Consider the following 22,259-nt stretch of genomic DNA (forward strand, 5'->3'; position numbering starts at 1 on the left):
CTATGTAAAGTTAAATATGCTAGTTTATGAACAGGTGTTTTTCTCTCTACTTAGAATTATGAGGCAAGGAAGTATAATCCTTAAAATTCTAAAGACAAAAAGGGACATCAAAATTCAAGATTATATTTATTTGTGTTTGTTCATAAAGGGAGACGATGGGAGGAGAACCTTCCAAAATGTGGGGACTAAAGAAGTGCAATGAAAGAATCAGCTTCAAAGGGCATCAAGGACTGGCTTTGACTCTTTCTTGACCCTGAAGCACAGCACTGAAATGGAGAAACCTGCAGCTGGTTGATCCAAGCATCCATTGTTTAAAATTGTTTCAAGGCCGAGTGCGAGCTCAGGAGCCCAACACAACCAACAAGCATGGGTCAACACTTCGTCTTCAAACGAACGGCGGTGCGACCTTGAATTTCAGCAACTTCTTAAAACTGAACTTAAACTTTAACATTTTTTAAACCATAGAGCAGAAATCCACTGCTCCAGATAAATTTGGACTCATCCCAGACACAGATCAACCACATAGTTGGGGATTTGTAGAAAGAGATTCTTTAGATACATGATTGCTTCAGGTTTGGATAAAAAGAGAGAAGCTCAACAAATTAACACACTGCTTTACTTAGTAGGCCCAATAGCAGACAACATTATTGCTAGTCGAGGAATCAACAAATGATTTGCTAAATTTGAAGAAGCACTAAAATCGATTGGTGTTTCTTTTAAACTAAGAAATAACAAAATCAGCAGCAGTCAGGAGAACCTGTCTACTCAGTCATTAATGATCTGTACAAGATGGCTGAAGGGTATGAATACGGAGACCTAGGCCGGAATTTTACTGTCCCACCTGCCACGGGAGTCGGAGCGGGCAAGCGGCAAACCATGGAAAGGTCCATTGACCTAAGGTGGGATTTTACGGTTTTGGGACAAGAGAGGGCATAAAATCCCACCCCTAAAATCTGAACTTATCAGAGCTAGAATAGTTGTAGGAGTAGCGAGCAAAATGCTCTCAGACATGCTGCAAACAAAGGAAGATATAACCCTCGAGAAAATGATCCAGATTGTTAGGAAAGCTGAATTCCATGTGTAGCACAGGTATATTTTAAGAAGAGAAAGTAAACTCTACAGTCCAGTTAGTTAAACAGCACAGAAACAGAGGCCAAGCGTGGCAGTGCCATGACCGACCAGTGGAGTGACCATGGCAGTGCCATGGAGCAAAGCTCCCCAGAGGCGAGATCACTGTCCTGTAATTTCAGCCTAATGTTTTCAATTGAACAGAATTGGACACTGTGACAAACTATGCAAGACCAAAAAAGCCTCAGTGCACTGAAGACCCAAAGATGATTCATGGGGTCAAGATTGCACACAGCAACGCTTCTTGGGATGAGGTCAAAGATCTTGGATTTTAATTTTGGAATATGAACATTTCGGTTAACAGCTATCTCTCAAACACTAAATTGGATATAGGGGCCAGTGTAATGGGCCTATTGGATAAAGAACCATGGCTGTTGACCCAAAGGCTGAAGCAACCCATGATACACCTGTATGGCGCAGAAGATATAAAGATCCTGGTGAAAGGCACTCTGCAGGTGACACTGAAGTACACTAGGGCCACCTACGTATCACCAAGTGCAGGGCATGGGCCCAATCCAGTCTCTGGTGGCCAGACATTTCCAGGGTGATTGAGGACACTGTAGTAAACTGTCAGATGCGTGTGCTGCATGGACCAAAGAGAGCCCCTAAGCTCCACATAGTTCCCTACCAGATCATAGTAGAATCTGGGCATCAACCTTCTGTCCTTAACAGCAAATTATTCCTTATAGTGGTGGATGACTTTTCCAGATGGGTTGAGGTGAAGCAATTATATATGACTACCACCGTAATTAAGGAAGTAAAAGAGATGTCCATGAGTCATGGCATCCCGGATGAGATGGCGTCTGATAAAGGCTCACAGTTTCCAAATGAGTACTTCACACACTTCGCCACCACATCCAGCTTCCACCACTGTACCAGCTCCTCGAGATACCCTGGAGGAGTATAACATGTGCAAACTTAAAAAGGAAATTAGGAGAACAAAGAGGGGCAATAAAAGGATACTGGCAGGTAGAATAAAGGAAAAAAATCCTTCGTTGTTTTGCAAGTACGTCAAGGGCAAAAGGATAACTAGGGAAAGAATAGGGCCCATTAAAGACCAGAGTGGTAATTTGTTTGTGGAATCGGGGGATGTAGGTAGAGTTCTAAATGAATACTTTGTGTTGGTGCTCACTAGTGAGAGAGACAATGTGGGCATAGAAATCAGGGACAAGGGCTGTGATAATGTTGAAGAAATTAACATAGATGAGAGGAGGTTCTAAGTGGTCTGGAAGGCGTAAAAGTAGATAAATCTCCAGGGCGAATGAAATGTATTCCAGGCTGTTGGATGAGGAAACCGAGGAAACAGCAGGGGCGCTGGCAATAATTTTCAATTCCTCTCTGGCCACAGGAGAGATACCAAAGGACTGGGGGACAGTCAATGTGCATCATTATTCAAAAAGGGAGAAAGGGATAAACCAGGGTACTACAAGCCAGTCAGTCTAACCTTAGAAGTGGGGAAGCTATTGGAAGCAATTCTGAGAAACAGAATTAATCTGCATTTGGAGAGACAGGGATTAATCAAGAACAGTCAGCATGGTTTTGTTCAGGGAGGGATCATGTCTGACCAACTCGATTGAATTTTTTGAAGGGGTGACCAGGTGTGTAGATGAGGATAATGCATTTGACATAGTCTTTTTGAACTTCGGCGAGGCTTTTGACAAGGTCCCACATGGAAGATTGATAGCGAAGGTAAAAGCCCATGGGATCCATGGAAATTTGGCAAATTGGATGCAGAATTGACTCAGTGGCAGGAATCAGAGGTAATGGTCGAGGGATGGTTTTCTGACTGGAAGCCTGTGTCCAGTGGGTTCCTGCAGGATCACTGTTGGGGCCCTTGCTGTTTGTGGTTTATATAAATGATTTAGACTTGAACGTAGGAGGGTTGATTAGTAATTTTAACTGTGATACGAACATAGATTTAATTTAAAATCATTTCCAATTCATCACGTAGCATCCATCGTTTATTACTTTTCATTTTAAAATATTTATAGTTTTTATAAACGGGAAATAAATTTCATGCTCTGAATCAGTAATAGGTGATGTTGCACTATTTTAAAAAAACTTTTTGTTGTTGCTGAACACTTAAATTGTACAATTTATTTATTTTAAAAATAAGTTACAACGATTGACGAGTTTTTTCTGTAAATATATTTGTAAATATCCTCTTGACGTTTCCAGCTTGGTTTCTAACAAAAATTGGTGGGATGGTAAATAGTGAGGAGGATACCTTAGATTACAGGAGGATATATATGGACTGATCAGTGGCAAGTGGAATTCAATCCAGATAAGGGTGAGGTGATGCATTTGGGCAGGACAAACAAGGCAAAGGAATACATAATGAATGACAAGACCCCGGGAAGCACTGAGGATCAGGGGGACTGTAGTGTGCATGTACACCAGACCGTTAAGGTAGTAGGACAGGTGAATAAAGTTGTTAAGCAAGCATATGGTATACTTGCCTTTATTAGTTGAGACACAGAGTTAAGAGCAGGGACGTTATACTGGAACTATATAAAATGTTGGTTAGGCCACAGCCAGAGTATGTGCCATTCTGGAATCCACATTATAGGTAGGATGTGATAAATCTTCTCGGCATTCTTTTCAGTGTTATCAGGATGTTCCTGGGCTGGAGAGATTGGATAGACTGGGGTTGTTTTCCTTGGAGCAGAGACTGAGAGGGGACACGATTGAGATGTATAAAATTATGAGTGGCATAGATAGACAGGAAAAAACATTTCCCCTTGGTGGAGGGATCAATGACCAAGGACATAAGTTTAGGTAAGGGGCAGGAGGTTCACAAGGGATGTGAGGAAGAACTTGTTCATCCAAAGGGTGGTGGGAATCTGGAACTCACTGCCTGAAAGGGTGGTGGAGACAGAGACCCTCTTAACATTTAAGAAGTATTTAGAAGTGCACTTGTGATGCCAATGCATACAAGGCTATGGGCCAAATGCTGGAAAATGGGATTAAAATAATTGGGTGGTTTGTATTTGACTGATGAAGACATGATGGGCCGAAGGGCCTTTTTCTGTGCTGTAGACCTCTATGACTATGACTTGCCATAACCACGAAAGGATGACAAAGTTTGGATTAAAGATCTTGAGAGAGAGAGAGTAATATCATCAGGAAGGGCAATAATCAATACTGGTCCGAACTGGTTGGCATCCCAGAGAATACAGTCAGGAGAAATAGGATGAGTCTCCTCCTCAATCCCAGACTGCCCATTCCCACAGGGCAGTGGAGGGACATTAAGGAGGATACTCAGATGCCAGAACCAACTCCATATCAACAGTTTATCTGCAGCAACAAAGCCAACTACTCCTCTGACGTTTGTGCAAACAGGATATGGAAAGGTTACAAGGCTTACTGCTTGAATCTATGAACTCAGTAAGTTGGGGGTGGGGGAGGAAGATAGAACATAGAACATTACAGCGCAGTACAGGCCCTTCGGCCCTCGATGTTGCGCCGACCAGTGGAATCAATCTAAAGCCCCTCTAATCTACACTATTCCAATATCATCCATATGTTTATCCAATAACCATTTGAATGCTCTTAATGTTGACTTAATGTTGGCTTGGGTGGGGGAGGTATAGTATCAGGGTCTGGCACATTAATGTGGGACTGAGTACAGTACACATTGATGGAAGGTAAAACATGACCTGCAGCTAGGGATCAGTTTGATGTTGGACAGAGCCATGTGCACAGGCAAACATGGAGATAGCTCCTAGCTTGAACCTTTTACTGTTTATGTGTACATAGTTCTTGTAGTTAATAAATACATACAGTTGACCTACTTAAGACTATGAAGACTTCAGTAAGAGCAACTGAAAAGTATTCAATACCCTGCAGCAATATACTCTATGTGGATCTGCAAGAGTGAGGTCAATAATATATTTGTAGGCAGCAACCACAATTTGCAGTGATTTGGTTCTGAGGAAGATTGACTCCAGAGCTGCTCCATCAGGAGACACAAAGGCCCTCTCCAGGCCAAGGCTGAAAACAAGTCAAGAAATCTTTGGTTCCAGAGGGAACATGTCAGTGTAGATTTTAAGATGATCGATTTGTTTTACCTTTGTACATGCAAAGTCTGGGGCCTTTTCTGGGAACTGGAACCTACGTCAGCTCTCATGTGCCAAATGTTCAGGGGCATTCCGGAACATCACACGGCACCCAGAAAGGGACTGTTTCCTTTTGGAAATGATTTTACTCCGACTGCCTTGCCACCACCCTCACGAGATCCACTGGAGTTGTATTAATCAAAAATTCTCAACTCTAGATCTCTTGGAAGTATGATACACTGCAATTGTTCCTGAATTAATTCATTCATTTCTGAATCTCTATAACTGTAATTAAAGTTAACATGCTGTGTTTAATCTTTAAGTGAAGGGTAATCCTGCTAAATAGAAGATCCACAGGGGTTTTTAAATTTGCTTTGCTTTACAGCTGAGAAGCTGAGGCCAGCTGTAGCTCAGAGGGACAGGTGCAGGGAATAGCATTTCACAATCAATAATACCACACTCGATGGGGTGACGCTGCAAGAATGATAAAACAAAGAAAAAATGATTTGATTTTTCCAATGTTCACTTAGCGGAAAGTAGTTTTGAAATTTCTAGTAGGGGAGTCAACCTTTCTCGAAAATATATCACTGTATAATTCAGTTGCTGCTACAAACTTGCACTTTTGTGAGTATCCATACTTTAATGCAGCTTCTTAAATGAAAGAAAGGAATTTGACCAGAAGCTGATATCTTGAACTGATATTTTTGTTTTCATTGCATGGGCAATAATCTGACAGGGCAGATAGCCCAACTGCTCTCGAACCTACCTAACATTCATTTCAATTTTAATAGGATGATTATCCATTGGGTTCTATGTTCAACATCTGACCCAATAGAGAAAAGGATAATTTAATCCATTATTTTCACTCTACTCGACTTCGTTTTATTCTTCTTTAGTTCTCTTCCTATTCCCAGTGGCATTTGAGGCAGGCAAAGCATGTGCTTACATCTGAATCGATGGCTAGTTTTTCCTGGGACAGAGGCTACTGCTTGAGGGGCACCACTCCATCCCAAGCATGGCTGATCAGAAGACTCTCCCATTCTTATTGCCTGCCATAGGCATATTGGAAGGATTTATAGGTTGATGTTCAGTATGTTTGGTCACATTGTGAATGCACCTTCTTTGGCCATCAAGTACCAGAGCAGGACCCAAACTCAGAGCTTCTGGTTCAGAGGCAGAGACACTACCCATTGCCCCATTAGACCATTTGTCTAATTGATTAGTGAGGCTACATTTCAAGCTTTGTTTACATTTTTGAACATTCTATCTTGAATGGGACACTAAAACATTTGAAAGGAATTAAACAAGTATGAAGGACTTGGTAACATAGTGTGGAGAAACAGTTATTCTTTTTAAATTGATTAAAAGAAAATGAGGGTGGAGGCATGATTCAATTGTTTAAATGCTCAGAGATATAGATATTGTTGGTGTTGCCATGATTGCTCTTCTCTACTTCTGCAAAACTGCCCACTGATATCAAAACCCCAGATCTGAAACGTCAACACCTTGAAGCTTACCTTTTTTTAATGCTCTCATTGCTAACCTGTCAACACAACTGCCCACAAATTACAATTCACATAATATGCCCAGTCTTTTCTCTAGTTCCATAATCCAAATCTACCCAGCCCCTCCAAATATCATTGGCTATGTTTCCCAGTAAAATTACTTCAGAATTCCCATTCTTACATTCAACTCATTCCACGGTCCTACCCCATATCTGCAATCTCCACCAGCCTTACATCCGCACATGCTTTGTGCTACTTTAATACAAAGCTGTTCTTTGTGCCTTCCTTACTCTTACCATCACTGCTGGGCACTCATTCAACAACGATGTCTGCTGTATTCTTAAAATTCCTGTCTAGTTTAGACAGCCTTACCACCAGGTCCACGGCTTTCAAAACTAGCCTTCATAATCTTTCCTTCAAAGTTTCTCTTTCCCAAATCTAAACCTTTCCATTTCCTATTTCCTGCTTGCTCGACACTTAGCTTTCTTCTTCCTTAATGTAAAGCACTTCAAATATTCTCACCATGAAGGAGAAGTTTTGTGCAAATTCAAGTTGTATTTCGTTATTGTCCTGCATGATGAAATGTTTCAATTTGTCTTAAAAGGCAATTTGACTTTTAAAATACCAAAACGAATGAGAAAATAAAAATACCTCAATTAGATCAATCCATACTTCTCAGGAAAGAGGAGATTCCTTTGAGGTAAGAACAGAAAATTTGCTGAATGAAGCCTTACACATTCTGAGACTCATTCAGTTTCAATATATTGAAGACAATATACACAGGCAAAGGCAATGACTCATAGGAACACGATCACACCAACAGGGTCATTGTTTGTCCTTGCTTTGAGAGATTCAGGAACAAAAGCTACGCAACTTGTTGGCAAGTACCCTGCCAAATTCAAGCATGTGCAGGATTTATACAGTGTTGGCACAAGAGGGAAGTGGCACTGCAATGCCAAATTGTAAGGGAATGCCTCCAAATCTTTGATAGGAAAGTAAGAACAGGGGAAGTAATCTTACTGCTGTCAACTTCCACTCTTGTGTCGTAAAGGGGAATATAAAGGAGGCACAGATGTACTGCTCAACTACTGAAGGAAGGGTTGTTGACACAGGTCACAGGAAGAAGGCAACGGGGGATAGCATTTTGGAATCAAAATATATCATCAACAACAATTGTCACATGAGTGAAATCAGCAAAATTGACCAGCTGGCAGGTAATCATTATCATGCATACTAAATATTGAAAATTTGGCAAAAAAGTCAAGTTTCCACCTGCTTTACCACTGCTGCAGGGGTCCGTCACGGACGAGTGGCAGAAGGAAACTGAAGCACTATGATTTCCAACTGTTTTGGCAAAGTCCCTGATTATATCATCCAGGGGTTACACCTACTTGACTTGTGGCAAGGCACTCCTACCCTTTTATCTTCAGAACAGAAACAGCTGATGAAAACTAAATTGTGTGGAAAGAAAGTGGCATGGTGCAAACCTTGCAAAACAATCCTGTGCACATTTTCCTCTCGTTCCTTATTTTAAGTATCTTTGTGCTCATTTATATTATGGGATTTCAGTTTCCAACAAATGTCTCAGTGGGCGCTGATTGATCATTTGTGAATTCTAATCATGTAAGGATTATTGGCTTGCAAATGCTATACATTCTTTTCTCTATTTGCCCGAACTGCCCATTATGAACCCAGTCCCAATGTATTAATTTTGGACCAAAGGAGATGAATCAGCTGGTATAAAGAAACAGTTACCTAGGCATAAAAATAAAAGGCAAATAGTGCACAGTTTACGAAAGAGCATTGCCAATTATAGTCCTCTCCATATCAGCACAAGTAGCACCATGCAATCTTTTTTAATACTATAATTAATCTTTTTCCTGGCAATAGTAAGACTGCATAAATAATCAGGCCGCATTAAAAACAGAAGGAAACATTGGCTACGAAAAGATTTTACCCTTGATATGAAAAGTAGTGGTCTCAAATGTTTGTGATATTAGACAGTGAGGCATTGTGGTCACTAACTGGAATAGTAGCACAGTGCTTCCATTGCTAGACTGCCTGCACAAATGATTGAGAGACATTAGTTCAAATCCAATTGATTAAGTTAACTTAGGTAAATAAATCTGGACTAAAAGGTTCCTATCTCTAATGGTAGCCATGCAGTGACAAGATTGCCATAAAAACATTTTGTCCACAAATATCCCTTAGAGAAGAGAATCTGCTATTGTTGCTTGGCCTAGCCTATATGTGACTCCAGATCCACAGTAGTCCATTTGAGGTTTAAGCATTTGAGTAGTCCATTTGATGGTTTAACAAGCTACTTAGTTGTGTCAAACCACAACAAATAAGTAATAAAAATAAAACTGACCTCTGGGTATTGACCTAGGCACAGGATTTGGATGTGACAAAGGGAGCCCATTCGATTTGCAAAGGTCTAGTTAGTAACATCTGGGATTTGTGCCAAAATTGACAGAGGTGTTCCAAAGACTAGTCCAGCAGCAACCATTCTGTTATACTCACAGAATTAGACCTTTCGGACTCAGCTCCAGACTTTCCCATCTCTTCCAGGACAGGCCTCCCAAAACATTGCAGCATAGTGGTATACAGTCAGAATAGAGTGGTCCTGGAATGGAGTGCAAGTCCTCAACATTGACTCTGTATGCCAGGAAGTCTCAGGCATCAAGTTAAACATGGTCGAGGAAACCTCCTGCTGATTACCACCTCCACGCTCCCTGATCTGATGAATGAATACTCATCATTTAGAAGAAGCACCAAGAGTGGCAAGGACATGGCATGTAGTTTGGGAAAGAACTTCAATGTACATTGCCAAGAGTGATTTGCTAGCACAACTATGCGGGAGGCCATGCCAGGTTCAGCAACAGACAAACCTAAAAATGAGATGCCACTCTAGTGAAGCAGGACTACATTGGTGCAGTGGTCAACACTGCTACCTCATAGCGCCAGGGACCTGGGTTCGATTCCTGGCTTGGGTCACTGTCTGTGTGGAGTTTGCACATTCCACCTGTGTCTGTGTAGGTTTCCTCTGGGTGCTCCGGTTTCGTCCCACAGTCCAAAGATGTGCAGGTTAGGTGCATTGGCCATGCTAAATTCTCCCTCAGTGTACCTGAACAGGTGCCGAGTATGGCGACTGGGGGATTTTCACAGTAACTTCATTACAGTGTGAATGTAAGCCTACTTGTGACTAATGAAATAAACTGTAAGTTTAAACAGAGGAAGCAGCAGGTTTTAGACAGAGCTAAGTGATTCCATAAGCAATGGATAAAAAAAATCAAAGCCCTGCAGTCCTGCCACACCCAGTTGTGAATGTTAGTGGACAATTGAATAACTAAGAGGAGACGACTTCATGGACATCTTTATCCCCAATGATTTCAGCACATGGGTGCAAAAGACAAGGCCCACGGGGGCAGTGCCTACAGAGGGCAGGGCCTGTAGCCGACTTCATAGCAGGGGGCTCGCTTCATGTGGGCAGGAGGGGACAATGGGGAGTGGGGGTGGGCGATGCTGGTGAATGGGGAGGGAGGGGGTTGGGTGTGTCTGATGCTGGCGATTAGAGGGGTGGGGTCTTTAATGCTGATTTGAGATCAGGGTGCTCTTAGGGGAGCTGGGCTTGGTGATGTTATTAGGCTGCACTTCTCACAATGACTCCGCAAAATGTGCCCCACTGCTTTAAAACGGCAGGGTGTGGGAAGATTTGGATGGAAAACCTGCCTGTTAATCTGGTTTTCAGTCTGAACCTGACACCATGCCATTTTCTGGGAAGATTCCACCCTAAGTGGTAAATGTTGAAAGGGTATTGGAAGAATACTTTGTAAAGGAAAGATTTCATGGCTTTGGGAAAAGAGCAAGGGAGTAGATCTAACTGGGTAGCTTTTTCAAAGAGCCAGCACAGTTACGATGGGCTGAACGATCTCCTTCTATGCTGTATAATTCTATGACAGGTAAGTTGTGAAGCATAAGGTCCCACTAGCAGCAAATGAGAAAGATGACAATTTGTCCTGTTTTGGTAAGCTAGTTGAGGGAGTTCAGTTGGCGAGATTGTGGAAGAATTCTTTTCTCATAATTAAATAATGCTTTGGCTCTTTTAAGTCCTCAACAGTGCCTCGATTTAGCAAAGCATACAAAAAATGGCACCTTCTACTTTGCAGTACCCTCTTGGTATTGCATGGAAGGGTTTTTGGGGATTAAATTCATAATATTCTGACACTGAGGCAAGACTGGCTTCAGCTGACACTGGTAAACAAGCAGAGAGAGAATTGTTAGAATTCTTTGCAGCACTCTGAAACCAAATATTTTCTATTAAAATTATGGCTGCGCTTGCAGTTTGGAAATTTAATCTTTATTGCGTAAACACAGTTAGAATGATATTTCCACTTCTGTGTATATTATTTACTTATTACCAAACAGTCTATTTAACCTACTCAAGAATTGAAAAGAAAATGTGTTTCTTTGCAAAGCACAGGGATATATGTTACCTGAATATATCACTGAAATATATTACTAACTGGGTTAGTTTCAAAAATTTAATAATGTATAGTTTTAAAAAGTAGCCCGCATCAGTTCAATGAAATATTTAATCATTGTGCACAGTTGCCAACAACGTGGCCTGAGACTAGCATTAATTTCATTGTCATAAGAATTTTACAGCACAGAGGACGACCATTTGGCCCTTCAAAACTACACTTAGTTAAAAATACACAGTGGTCTTAGCAAATGAAATGTCAGGACTCCTACTGTCTTAATGTGAATGATTTGGGCAAGAAAAGACTCGGCAATTGGAAACACACACAGTTTTAACCTTATTTGCATACATATTATATCTTTTACATTGACAAGTAACAGGAACAACGAAAGTTGATTGACCATAGGGAATTCCCAGAAAGCAGCCATAACATCATATAATTTACAAGCTAAATTAAAATAATTTGATCTTTGACAGGGAAGAAATGTCAAACAGTAGGCAGTCCACTACAAAATATGGTACACAGCATCTGAATTCGAACTAATTCATGTCAGTCATATCTTTATACATATTTAAGTACGTTTCATGCAAGGTATGATAAATATGCAATCTAATGCCTCCTGTGGTTAAGTTAAAAGGGTCTGGGGTCTCCTAAACTAACTGAGATTACTTAAATAAGAAGAAAAAATAGTGTGGGATAGCAGCCACTGGGTAGAGCTTCCATTAACACCCAGTATTGAACTCAGCAGGTAATTTTCTGCTGTAATTATTTGACTAAGCCTCGATTTCTCAAAATCTACTTTACTGGATTAAAAAAATCTAAATGCATCACTGCATTATTAAAGTTAAAAGAAGCAGTAATATTTTTATAACATTTATGAGTATGTTGGAAATACAAATATTCATATTTGTCAAAGCCTTCAACCCGCTCTTTAGAATTTCTGGATGACAATTTGTTGTTGGGTTGCTGCAGGCATTTTCCACTCACACTGATAAGAAATAACACTTTTCTATAGTATTAGTTGTCCCCATTGCTTTGCTGCTTCTGACGCTCTGAAGTGATAATAAATGTTGAAATGGCTTCATTTGTTGTGTGGTTTCGTAAATCTTATTTGAAATCTTTTAAATCATCCCATTTTCGTAGTCTCCGATGGCTCCTGAAAGGTAACCGGGCTACTCCTCTGAGATTTCCTCAGCATTCAAAATAGGCATCTTTTCTTTAAATTAACTCAGACAAATATACACAAATGAAAAACTTATTTTCTACATGGACATAAATAACAGGCCAAATGGGGAGCAAAGACAAAAGTCAATCCAGAGAAGTATTGTTACGATCCCTGTAGAGACCAATAACCTTTTGACAAGAAAGGAATCCCACGACACCAATGGAAAGAAGTTTTCTGGACGAGATTTTACTTCTTAATTTTTTTTAAAAACTGTAACAGCCCAACTAAAGTCAACGTAATTCAAACATTAATTAGTGGCTGAAGGATACTTCAAATAAAAAGGTAAATTTCATTTTAAAGTATCGATACAACAAAGATATGCCTCATGTAGTTACAAGCACTCGTATTACTTTTTGCACCTATGTGGAACACAGGCAATCTCACGTTCTTTCCAACTCAGCCTCCACGATTGTAAGGTCTCTCACTTTCCACTCAATCATTTCAACCCTCGAGTCACCTTCACCATTTGATGCGCATCAATTGGACACGAGGCTCGAAGCTTCAGTAAAAGAAGGCTTTTATTAACTAACAATGGAGCAATCAGAACTTTAACACACTATCCCAGACTGAAGGGGTCCCGTCCGAGCAGGGAGTCTTATACCTCTCCCAGGAGGCGGAGCCCGACTGGGATGTGCCACAAACGTAACAAACACAGGTGTAACAATCCCACCCAAACCCAACAGCAACATTAGTACAATCCCACAGTAACCTATATACATTCCTGTAGTACTGGCCAGCCCTGGCTCAGTACTATCCAGTGGGAACCAACGATGGTTCACCACACCATTCCAACTGAACTTCCAGGACATGATTACCACTGACAAGGCACACATCTATTCTATGAACCTTTCTCACTCAGGTCACAACCGTCCTGATGATATAGAGACTCCTTTCTCCGAACCGTTTAGACGGTCTGTTTGGTTCTCGCAACACTGAAAGAGCAGCAATGGGCCCCATCCAATCCACAATCTATTGCTCTTCATGTCTTTAGTGCTCTGCTCTTTATAATTGTATAATACAGAGTAACATAGTCTCTACACTATTCTCAGAGACCTGCTACATCACCCGGATCTGTTCAAAGACTGCCAAACAGAAAACTGTTCTATTTGGAGAGAATCTTGCTTATTTCTGCTTTACACAAATTCTCAGTGAATTCTGAACTGCCAAACAGAAAACACTGTGAGCCCCAACCTCACTGCAATTAGTTTTCTATTAGTCCTGTGCTTTTTAGCTGCTCAACCCCATGGCAACCTGAGGTCACATGGACATTTCTTGGAACCTAATCATGTCATAATAAGGAAACCAATGAATTCTCTTGCAGAATACATCCATACCCACTCTGGTTTTAAGAGAGATTGTACACAAGAAAATAAAGGCTTTCCCTATTTTATACGTCTGTGATGATGCAGCACTTCCAATAATGGAGACTGCCTGATTATTGGTTAATTTAAATACATTGAAAAATAAATCAGGCAAACCTCTGTTGTGCCTGATTTTCTCTGTGTGATCCACCAAGACAATTGCTTGATTCTCAGTACAAAAATGTAAAATCTGCTGTATCTTGTGGAAGCATTTGGGTTTGATTATTCTTTGCAAAAAAAAAGCCTGTAAAATGTAACCTGGATAGAATGTGCTCAAAGTTACACACACCCCCAGGTGATAGCACCAACATAGCAATAAATTGCACAGCCAGCTAATTTAAATACTCAGAGTAAGTGTGGGCAGTTTAAATGAAGTCTGCAAAGCTCAAAAGCAGGACGAGAGAGGGAAGCTGAAGGGACAAGAGACATGGGGAGGAGAAGTGGCACAATGTAAACTCGGAAGTATGTGGACAAAAGAGATTTGATGTAGCTGCAGAATATAAAGTTCCTGATTCCTGTGCGGTGTAGGATAAAATTGCATGGCATCACCAGAGCAGCCAAATTAAGTTAAGACCATAAGTAGAAGTAAGCCATTCGGCCCATTGATCTGCTCTGCCGTTCACTGAGACCATGACTGATTTGATGTGATAATCCTCATCCCCATTTTCCTGCCATATCCCCATAACCCTTGATTCCTTTACTGATAAAAAATCTTTCTATCTCAGCCTCCAACATGCGTTATGGCCCAGACTCTCCAGTCTCTGCAGTAAAGAATTTCTGCAGAGGAATTCACTACCCTCTGAGAGAAGAAATGCATCTTCATTTCGGTCTTAAATGGGTGACCCCTTACTCGAGATTATGCCCTCTGGTCCTGCACTCTCTTACAAGAGAAAAGAAACCTAGCAGCACGTACCCTGTCAAGCCACCTGTGAATCCTATATGTCTCAAAAGGGTCACCTCTCATTTTTTTTAAACTTCAATGAGTACAGGCCCAACCTACTCAACCTCTTCTCATAAGAAAATTTGACAGAGTGAGTTGGGGACTTGTTGGGAACAGGCCTGCATTGTTGTGCAACTTCTTTATTTGCTTTTCATTGAATAAATCTTCTCGTTTTATACCTGCCATATCAAGTCACCTCAAGTTATTACACTGGCAATGAGGACAAACTGGATCAGTCATTGAAGGCCCGCAGTGCAGAGTTAGAGAGGGAAGAGAGTGATCACTCAAAGTATGAAGGAGGAAAGGTACAGACTCTGTTTTAAAGATGCCAATATTCAGGAAAATACTGCCATGCAATCCTGCAGTCGAGAGTTGAGCGGGGAGTACATTGAGAAGCTGCATTTATTTAGTGGAAAACAAAATAACAACTGAGGTGAAACAGAATGTGATATTGCTCACAGTCTGTGGCCCACAAACGTACCAACTAGTGAGGAGTTTGATGTCACCCAAAGCTCCAGACACAAGAATCTTTGACCAGTTAGTCAATTTAGTTAAGGATCATGGGGGTGGCATGGTCGCACAGGCTGCTGCTCAGCGCCAGGGACCCAGGTTCGATTCCCGGCTTAAGTCACTGTCTGTGTGGAGTTTGCACATTCTCCCCGTATCTGCGTGGGTTTCCTCCAGATGCTCCAGTTTCCTCCCACATTCTGAAAGATGTGCTGGTTAGATGCATTGACCCGAACAGCGCCGGAATGTGACTACTAGGGGAATTTCACAGTATCTTCATTGCAGTGTTAATGTAAGCCTTACTTATGACTAATAAATAAACTTTAAAAACTTTATAACCCTTGGCCTTCAGTTATCATGCAGAGGTACAAATTCCACGCTGCTGTTAGGGATCCAGAAGAGACGGTCCCCAGCTTCATGGCCAAACTTTGATGGCTGGTTGAGTACTGAAAGTTTGGGCCTTCATTGGGAGATATGCTGAGGGATTGTTTGGTTTGTGGGATTTAAACCTCAACAACCAAAAGAAACTGCTTGCTGAAACTACAATTTCACTAGAAAAAACAGTGGAGGTGGTCCAAGCGACTGAGTGCACTGAGGAAGGCGTTTGCGAGCTGCAAGGCATGCAGAGTGCAGTTGTGGTGGGAAATGGCTGCTTCTAGGAACAGCCCGAGTGAGGGCGCAGTGGGGCCTGAGGAGATAGAGAAGAATCATTCAGCACCAGGGTCTGAGGCATGTTTTTGGTGTGGAGGAGACCACCCCCAAGAGACGTGCCGGTGCAGATGGAAGATGGAGAGTGAAGCAGGCTGCACAGAACACTCCAAAAAAAGGAAACGATGAATAAAACCCGTGGATAAACTGGTGGAGGAACCAAAGGAGGGATCCGAGGCTTACACATTGAACAAGGTTCCTAGCTTGGCTAGAAACCTCACTGAGATTGTTTTAATGGTCAACAGCCGCCCCCTGAAAATAGAGGTCGATATGGTGCGGCAGTCACTGTCATAGGAGAAAACATGTACAGAAGGGTCTGCAACCCTTAAGTCTTGGCCACTCTGGTGACATCCACTTGAGAAACACTGAAATAGTGGGAACAATGTCCGTGCCTGTATCCTATAGGAACCAGCCAGCTTAGCTCTCCATTATGGAGATTGAAGGACAGACGTCTGGTCTCATGGGACAGGACTTATTAAAACAAATAAAACTGAATGGTTGTAAATATTTAATGTTCAGGATGGGGGGATTCCAAAAGCTTATGTGTAAATATTAGGGGGTGTTCCAGAGAGAACTTGGTCAGATAAAAGGGGTCTCCTCCACATCTAAAATTTACCTAAACCCTGAAGCCACACTTAGGTTTTTCTGAGCTCGCCCAGTGCCCTATGCGTTACACCAGAAAGTAAAGGTTGAACTGAAGAGGTTGGAAGACCTGGGCATCATCAAGCCTGTGCAGTTTTCCAAATGGGCAGTGTCCATTGTTCCTGTCCTGAAACTGGATCGCAACATGAGGATCTGTGGGGAGCAAAAACTAACAGTAAGCTCAGCTGAATCATTATCCCATTCCAAGGATAGAAAGACCTCTATGCCAGTTAGCAGGGGGCCTCAAATATACCAAGCTAGACCCAAGTCCTGCTTATCAACAGCTTGAACTGGAAAAAGACTCCAGGAAGTTAGTTATAATAAATAACCACAAGGGTTTAAGTCTGTACAACCATTTTCCATTTGATGTTTAATCAGTTTGCACCATTTTTCAATGCAACATGGACAGCCTGTTACAAGGAATCCCCAAAGTGGTAGTATACTTGGACAATGTCTTAGTTACAGGTGCTTGGCCCGAAGAATATGGTGCAAATATGGAGGAGGCCCTCAAGAGGCAGCAGTGCTAACCACTGTGAGGCAGCAGTGCTAAGCACTGTGCCACCATGCCGCCCCAAGGTTACGTACCTAGGTTTCAAATTGGATGCAAAGACATTGCACCCCCTCAAAGACAAGTTGAAAGTTATTAAGGGAGCACCTAGGAATGTGACAGAACTGAAGTCCTTCCTAGGAATGGTCAATTATTATGGAAGGTTCCTGCTGAATGCATCAACAAATCTGGCTTCCCGACATCACCTTTCAAATAAAACATCAACACTAAGTGGGGAGACATGCAGAAAGAGGCTTTGCCCAAGTAAAACAGGCTTTATAATCATGGACATTGTTCACTCACTTCAACCCGAGAAAACCATCAGTAGTCACTTGTGATGCCTCACCGTACAAAATTGGAGTAGTTTTATTCCATAGAATGGCAGATGCGGTGGAGAGACCAATTGTGTTTGCTTCGAGGACTTTGTCAGATGTTAAGAAAGATACTCACAAATTGACAAAGAAAGCCTAGCAGTTATCTTTGTTTGAAGAAATTTCATCAGTACATCTATGGACGCCACTTCACAATCGTGTCAGACCATAAGTCATTGTTGGGGCTTATCCGTGAGGATAAACCAATGCACCCTATTGCCTCAGCCAGGGTACAGAGATGGGCCTTGCTGCTGGCAGCATACAGCTATACCTTCCAGCATAGGCAGGAAACACAGATCTCGGATGAAGATGCACTTAGCTGCTTCCCACTGACCATACCTTCACCATCTATTCTGCCAGAGGTAGTCCAAGTATCAGTCAGCACCATTTGCTTGACCTTTGACAGCAATGGGGCCCCAATTGTCCACGACTTAATTGCTTTGCACTTCCTGGACACCTTGCCTGTCTCTGCAGCCCACATTAAGTTGTGGACAGATAGGGACACATTGCCATCAAAGGTCAATAAAATGGTGTTGGCAGGGTGGCACTTCGAAAAGGCAGAGCACATGAAGCTGTATTTGCCACACAGAGTCGAGATAACCTGCGAAGATGGGGTGCTATTGTGGAAGGCTTGTGTCATCGTGCTACCCCCAGCATGATAGCCACTGCACCAAGAGTTACATGATATCCACCCTGACCAGACCAAAATTAAAATGTTGGCCAGGTGCTACCTACATCTGGTGGCCTGGCATTGAGAGAGAAATTGAACAAATTGTGGGGCAGTGTGAAAGTTTTCAGGCCCAGCAAACATTACCGCCAACGGCGATCCTGCACAACCTGGGAATGGCTGCGCCGTCTGTAGTGATGGCTTCAGATAGATTTAACTGGGCCTTTTTCGGGGCACGTTCCTGATTCTAGTAGATGCTCATTCCAAGTGGCTGGATGTTCAGCTCATGTGATCCACTATTGCTGCATCTACTATTGATAAATTGGGGCAGATCTTCATCATCCATGGTCTTCCCAAAGTATTGGCATCGGACAATGGAACAGCATTCACAGCTGACAAATTTTAGACTTTCGTCAAGTCTAATGGCATTCACCATGTCAGGTCAGCTCCTTACTATTTGGCCTCAAGTGGGTTGGCAGAGTGAGCTGTGCAGACATTCAAGGCTTCTGTGAAGAAGCAGGCTCATTGGTCATTGCCATTGTAATTGGCAAGATTTTTGCTGTCCTACAACACATGCCACCAGAGGGATCACGCCTGCAGAATTGCTAATGGATCAGTGCCTGCATACCTGTTTAGACTTAGTGTTCCCAAATTTGTTAGGGAGGATCGGGGCTAGAAAGCACACCATGACTCTCAGAAAGCAGACAACCTAGTTTTGGCAAGGAATTTTGGTGACAGACTTGCATGGGTGCCAGGGAAGACAGTGGAGAAGATAGGGCCAGTCTTGTAGGTGGTGGAGGCACAGGGCTGTCAAGTGAAGAAGCATGTCGACCATTTGCATAAGAGGGTAGAGGCAGCTCCAGGAGTAAAGCAAGTAGGTCTTGTATTTGTTTCATCTGTACCAGGTTCTGATCTTGAGATCTCAACACCCAGGGTTAGACCAAGGGAGCCTCTGATTTTGGTGGCCGAGGCAGAAGGGGCCAGCAACAGATTCATCTACTCCTTCTGTGAATTCTGTTTCTTTGACTGCTGAGGGGACCCTGGCAGAGTTGCTGTGTTCCACAAGGGTCCAAAAGTCTCTGGACAGACTGACATTATGAACTAACCTCCCCCTGGTGTTCCCACTGCAATATTGTTGCCTCCACACCTATGTGTATAACTATTCTTCTCTTTGATTGCATCATTGGTGTAGCTCAAAGACTTAAGGGGGAAGGAGTGTGGTAGCGTGGCCCCTTTAAGCATCTTTTGCATCCACATGACTGGACCGGAACCAATAGAGCGCGAGTGCGCAAACCTCAGCCAATCGAGACTGCGGCCCGCATATCTCTGGGGCTGGAAGTCAGCAGAGCAAGTTGGGGAACTGTTGGGAGCAGACCTGTGTTACTGTGTTCCAAATCCTTTAGTTGTAAATAGTTGCTTCGCATTGAATAAATCTTCTTGTTTTACACCTGCCATATCAAGTCACCTGGAGTTATCTGACAGCCGTCCTAATCCCCTTGCGGAAATCACTCTCACTTCTGCTCCTGCTACAGAAATTAGACTCCAGAACAGATGATCACAGCCAACATATCTCATGCAGTTTCTTTTGATGTTACAATTTTCCAACTAATATTTCAATACATTTTATTCAGTACTACTTGCTACATACTAAGACTGTAAAATGAAAATTAATCATATTCCATTTTGCTTCTGGCCTGCATAAGTTCTTTATAATTTTATCACATGGCTGATTATATTTTGAAATCAGCTACATGAACATTAGAAAATCAGAAATTTGCTCTAAAGACTATTGGCTTCATTTATATTGGTTTTGATTAATTTATATCCTTGAAGTCCACTCTCAGCATTTGGCCTGGATTTTCCTGTTTGCAGCAAAGCGATGGTGTCCACCACTGATTGCACAAAAGACAAAAATACTTGGCTGGTTTGTGAGCTGCTGAGGCAACTTCCTCTTCTTCCTGCAGCAGGGCCCCGCATTGAGACCAGCAGCAAGTCTTCCAGCATGGTGTACTGCCAGGAAAACTGATGATTGCTGCTGTTCTGAATAACAGCAATCATTAGCTGATCAGCCTGTCAATTTGGAATGGTCTATGCACCAGATTGGCTGCCTAGGACACTGACCTTCCAGACTGGCAGGCCATTTAGCCAATGAGCGCTGCACCCCACCCCCTCCCCACCTGCGTGCCAGAGGCACTGTTCTTGGTGATTAACATCTGCACCCCTCCTTTACCAAGCCCTGGAGAAACACACACAGAGGCAGGTAATGAGGGAATACACAAAGGTGATTGGTGATATCTTTATGCATTATTGATTGACATTATTTTATCTATTTATTTCCCGGTGGCTTTTATTTTTGCATTGTGGTCAGTCTAATATTGTAATGGTCAATGTGTCAGGCCCAGCACAGCTGTCATATTATGAATTTTCAGTCAATACTTTTTTAAAAATGGACACTAACAAACTGCTCAGATGGTGAATTTCCACTTTTGGAGTAGCAAAAGTAACAAGTCTCCAGCAAATACCTAATTAAATGTGGATGAAGGTAAATGTACTGCAAAACTATTTGTGGAATTCACAGATCTCCTTGTTTAAGGATGGGTCAATACCTAAAGACTATGGAGTTTCCAGACTGCCAGTCACCATACCAGACAAAAGGGAAGATCAAAACTTAATGACCACTATCAACTACCCATTTTATTGCAATGGACTCCCCCATCTAAACTAGGCAGGGTGGGCCTCCGAAGTGTTAATCCACTTATAATCGAAGTGTTATAACAGTGTTAACTGTTAATAAGTGTTAATTATTAGGACATTAATGGGTCCTATAATGGAAGTTAGTTTCAGGGTATGAACCCTTATTATCCAGGAATCCAGCAGATCCATCAGTCATCAGCCAGTCATGGAAACCAGACTCTGAAACTAGCTGTAAGTCAACAAGCAGCCAAAGTACTGAACCTGTTCCAGCTACAAAGTTCACCTGAGAACCATCTGCCTAGATATTTGACGACAATAAACTTCGCAACCTGCTGTGAACCCTTCACTTTACCAGACCCTCATTTCAATTTTTAAATAATTAAACCCATTCAAGTAGCCACGTGCCTTCCTTGTGGAGACCATAATTAAGAGATTGAATTAATTAAAAGTTGTAGAACTGTGGTATCATTATCTATATCCAACCTCTGCGTGGATATGTACATGCATAAGACTGAGAGTGCAATGTTGCATTAATTAGGGGTAAGTGTGTGAGAATAAATAACCTTTATTTTAAACTCAAGACAGCTTGCTGCTGAATTATTTAATTGGAAACACACTTCAAAGAAAGAAAAACATGCATCTTTCCAAACAGAACTTTGAATACAGGATGTAAGAAAACAAATACATTCTGTCACTTATATGTAACTGTGGGAAGGTAAGGCATATGGGACTATTGTTGAATGGGTAATTGGCCTTCATTTACTGAAATCAGATGCCTTTTTCATTTAAAGCCTGGACAGAAAGAAGCTATCTAGTTTGCCACCTCCTTTCCTCTTCTTCCTCCTCCCTTTTCTTGGCCTGCTGTGCCTGGTCACCACTCATTCTCACAGTCTTACTCTATTCCAATGGAAAGATATACTAGTGCACCCATGTTGGGCAGCACCTGTCTTTTGTAGGTGCCTCATAGTCATGAAAAAAAGTCTTTCAGTACCAGCCACATCATTTCCTGTTGACCTTTGCAACTTGAAAGAGTTATGGAAAAAAATTTAACTCTTGTAGAATTTCACCAACCCTCAGAAGAAATCAGCCAGCGCCTAACCTGTAAGGAACTGCTGAACCCCTTAAATAATACTGGTGAGATTCCTCCCTGCTGCTTAAAGCATGTTCAACTGTATAACATTAATCAAGGGTGTCACCTGGAGCGTTGAAGTCCAAAATATCACCAGTGGCATCAAATCAGTGTTGCACACTGATTGATATCATGATCTATGGGATGAGAGTGGCACGGTAGCACAGTGGTTAGCACTGCTGCCTCACAGTGCCAGGGACCAGGGTTCGATCCCCGGCTTGGGTCACTGTCCATGTGGAGTCTGCACGTTCTTCCTGTGTCTGCGAGAGTTTTCTCCAGGTACTTTGGTTTCC

At 42.1% G+C, this 22,259-nt stretch overlaps 1 protein-coding gene across 6 annotated transcripts in view; it reads right to left on the reverse strand.

Moving 5' to 3' along the window:
* The window catches only part of dgkb (diacylglycerol kinase, beta), a 679,678-nt gene that overhangs the window by 99,099 nt on the left and 558,320 nt on the right, over positions 1 to 22,259 (reverse strand). The gene's annotated exons all lie outside the window — the stretch shown is intronic.

The sequence above is a fragment of the Mustelus asterias genome, chromosome 2, assembly GCF_964213995.1.
Source record: "Mustelus asterias chromosome 2, sMusAst1.hap1.1, whole genome shotgun sequence".
NCBI classification, from domain to species: Eukaryota; Metazoa; Chordata; class Chondrichthyes; order Carcharhiniformes; family Triakidae; genus Mustelus; species Mustelus asterias.